Source organism: Aplysia californica, unplaced genomic scaffold, assembly GCF_000002075.1.
Source record: "Aplysia californica isolate F4 #8 unplaced genomic scaffold, AplCal3.0 scaffold00339, whole genome shotgun sequence".
NCBI lineage: Eukaryota > Metazoa > Mollusca > Gastropoda > Aplysiida > Aplysiidae > Aplysia > Aplysia californica.
Genome location: NW_004797609.1, coordinates 449579 through 453446, shown reverse-complemented (window position 1 = coordinate 453446; position 3868 = coordinate 449579). Strand labels below are relative to the sequence as shown.

Genomic DNA, 3868 nt, shown 5'->3' with positions numbered 1-3868 from the left:
GGGGGGAGAGCGTTGAAAGTTTTTGTTTCGGTTTGTTTTTGTTGTTTTTTGGTTGGGGGTGGTGGGGTTGGAGGGAGATGTCCCACTCATTTTTTTAAAAAGATGTTGTTTCCGTCTGTCCATCCATTTTCTCGCGTTCAAAAAGACCGTTATGGGGTTGATGCTTCTCTAAAAGGACCCCAACAAACGCGTCCTTTGCATCTTTACTTTTTCCGTCTCTTTTTAACCTTAAATTTATATCTTATTGTTTTAAGAAGTAGTTTATTAAAACCCTACATTCTTGCATAAATGCGTACTCACAAATACTTCTAAGTCAATTGGGTGTCTTAAATAGTGAAAACAATTAAATTCATTTTTTAAAATGCCTGTAATCAGCAATAGTAGAGGAAACAAATTAATGATTGCTCCTATATTAACAACAAGATCAAACATACATAAAGGTTACGAGTACATCGATCAGACACATCAACGTCAAATCCCAAAGATGCGAAGCTAACCGCCAAGTTGTGAACCGGAAACTTTGTGCAGCTTTTTTCGTTCTTCATCCTTACTATCGTCTTTTTTCCCTTTACTTCTTTTGTATGTTTGTCACTTTCTTGTAAACTGCTATTTCCGGGGTGCTTGGTAGTCGAAGCGAACTTCGTGCTGTTCAGGCTAGAGAGGCGAGCAGACTAGCCTGATTCCCCGTTTGGATTTCTCTATTGACATCAACCCATATGTGCTCCTATGACCTTATGCAATTGCAAGCGCCGTAAAATCTCTTAAGGTATTCGACTCTTATTCAAAGGTCCCGGGTTCGAATCCGGATAGCGACGGAAAATTTTCATCTCTAAAATTTTCTTCCAACCCATCCTTTCCCACCCTCTAACAATGTTCTGTCGTCTGCTTTCATCTCTACTTTCTGCCCCCACACCCTCACCTCCTTTGACCTCCCCCCCTTTCCTCTGGGCTACTTGTAGACTTTCTACTGCTTCTCCTTGGCCCCTTCTTACTGTTGTCTTTCAGCCATACCCCTGACCATAAGGTAAGTAAGATCTACTCCAAGCCTTCTCGGACACGCACGAAAAACCTCGGGGGTCCCATGTGCAAGTTGTGCACGTTAAAGATCCTTAAGTGGTCCAAAATGGATAAGAGTCAGTAGGGGGTACTCGTTGTGGCTTATAGGTTAAGGTGTTCGCCTCTCATTCAATAGGTCCCGGGTTCGAATCGGGAGAGCGACGGAAAATGTTCTTCTCTAAAATTTTCCCCTGTCACATTCTTTCCTGCTCTCTAACAATGTTCTGTCGTCTCCACTTTCAGCTCCCACCCCTTCGCCCCCTTTGCCACGTCCTCTGAGGTCCTGACATCTCTGCAGCTTTTCTACTGCTTTTCCTTGGCTCCTTGTTACTGTTGTCTTTCAGCAACACCCTTGACCTTATGGTAGGTAAGATCTACACCTTGCCTTCTCCAACAAGGGCGAAAAATCTCGAAGGTCCCGTGTGCAAGTTGTGTTAAACATTCCTTGGCGATTCAAAATCGACAAGAGTAGGCTTCGTCCGCCGTCCAGACAAAATTCCAAATTTCCTATCAACGGAAAATGCTTAATGCGTCCGGCGCGTTCATAAGAACGTATGCAGTTGCAAGCGCCGTAAAACAGTTGCCAAAGAAAAGGTAGAACAACTTCACCTCCTAAAGATGTGAAACTAAATGCCAGGGGGTAAATAAACTTTTCCCTAGTTGTGAACGTCAAATTTCGTGCAATTAACGAGCCACGACAGTCAAAGGGCACTGTCCAACTTGCCACGGAAATTCCCACCCCCACCCCCACCCAACCCCCCTACAGACACCACCACAACCCATCGAAGGTTTTCAACATCTCTTTGATTTCCACAAACGAACCCGCGATAGCTCAGTTGGTAGAGCGGAGGACTGTAGAGGGAATGAAGCAATCCTTAGGTCACTGGTTCGAATCCGGTTCGCGGGAGAACTTTTTTTCTTCCTTTTGCTGAAAAAAGTCCACTCTTTTATGCAATTTTAATTCCGTATTAAAAAGAATATTTTTTTAGGACTGTAGGAATAGATGGGTGAAAGGCTCGACGAAAGGTAATAAAAGACAAAGGGTAGTTAAAATGAATATTGCACTGCATATTTAGTGAAACATGACTTCAAACATACTGATTATCTGTCAAACAACGTTTATCTTGACCGTGGAAGGATAAAGGGCTATAATTAGTTCTGAGCACAATAACAATTACGGGATGTTTTTAAACAAAGCCAAAGAAACTTTTTTATGATCTATAAACAAAAGTGGAAGTCGTCAGTAGTCTCGAACTGAGGGGACTCTCGTGGCCTAGGGGTGATGGTGTTTGCCTCTCTTTCAAAGTTCCCGGGTTCGAATCCAGATAGCGACGGAAAATGCTCATCTAAAAAAATGTCTCCTTGAAACATTCTTTCCTGTTCCTGTTCTCTAACAATGGTCTGTCGTCTGCTTTCGTCTCCATTTTCTGCCACCACCCGCTCACCTCCTTTGCCCTCTCCTCTGGGCTTCTGACTCTTTCTACAGCCTTTCTACTACTACTTGGCTCCTTCTTACTGCTGATCTTATGGTAGGAAAGATCTACACATAGACTTCTCATTAAAGGGCCAAGTATCTAAGAGGTCCCGTGGGCAAGTTGCGCACCTTAGGGATCCCTTGGTGGTCAAAAATCAATACGCGGAGGCTTCAGCCGCCACGGGGGGGAAATTAAAAACTTTCTACAAGCTGAAAGTGTTTGGTGGTGTCCCTTAAGCTGATATGACATTGTGCAGTTGCGAGCGTTGTAAAACACCTACCACAAAAAAGAAGAAAAATTAGCTCTATATCATTGTGTTTTGATGAATATTATATATTTCCACATCCTTGCTTAACATATATATGCGCAAAATACTTCCAATTCAAATGGGTTTATAAAATAGTGAAAACAATTACTTTCATTTTTTTAATGCCTGTGATTAGCAATAAGAGAAACCATAATATTCGTCGTTGCTCCTAAATTAACGACAAGGTCAAACCTACATAAAGGTAAGATCGATCAGACTTGACTTCCCAAAGATGTGAAACTAACCGCCGGAGGGTAAATAAATTCTTCCCTAGTTGTGAACGGCAAACTTCGTGCAGCTTTTTTTCCCGTAATCCTAACTATTGTCATTTTTCCTCTACTTCTTTTGTATGTTTGTCACTTTCTGGTAAACTGCTATTTCCGGGGGTCTTGATAGTCGAAGCAGACTTTGTTCTGTTGAGGCAAGAGAGGTGAGCAGAGTAGGCTCTAAGCCTGATTCCCCGTTTAGACTTCTTTGTTTACATCCACCCACATTTACCAGGGGGCTTTCGTGGCCTAGAGATTAAGGTGTTGGCCTTTCTTTCAAAGATCCCGGGTTCGAATCCGGGCAATGACCGAAACATTTTCTTCTCTAAAATTGTCTCTTTCACCTCCTTTCCTGCTCTCCAACAATATTCTGTCGTCTTCTTTTGTCTCCTCTTTCTGCTCCCACCCTCCCCTCCTTTGCCCCCTCCTCTGGGCTCCTGACTCTTTCTGCAGCCTTTCTACTGCTACTCTTGGGCCCCTTCTTATTGCTGTCTTTCAGCCACACCCCTGATCTTCTAGAAGGAAAGATCTACGCCTAGCCTTTTCGGACGAAGGAGAAAAAAACTGGGAGGGCCCGTGTGCAAGTTACGCACGTTAAAGATCCTTTGGTGGTCTATAATCGATAAGAGTAGGCTTCGGCCGCCACCGGGCAAAATTCAAAACTTCCAACCCGCGCACTCATATGACCTTATGCAGTTTCGGGCGACGTAAAAATCTATTTAAAAAAAAAAGAGCAACAAAAAATAGCCAAACAAATATCACTC

The 3868-nt window shown here is 43.1% G+C and overlaps 1 non-coding gene across 1 annotated transcript; it reads left to right on the top strand.

Annotated features, from left to right (window-relative positions):
- Positions 1-1877: 1877 nt before the first annotated feature.
- On the top strand, positions 1878-1963 carry TRNAY-GUA. The gene is given in 2 exon segments: positions 1878-1914; positions 1928-1963. It is a non-coding gene; the product is annotated as a tRNA-Tyr (tRNA).
- Positions 1964-3868: the final 1905 nt, after the last annotated feature.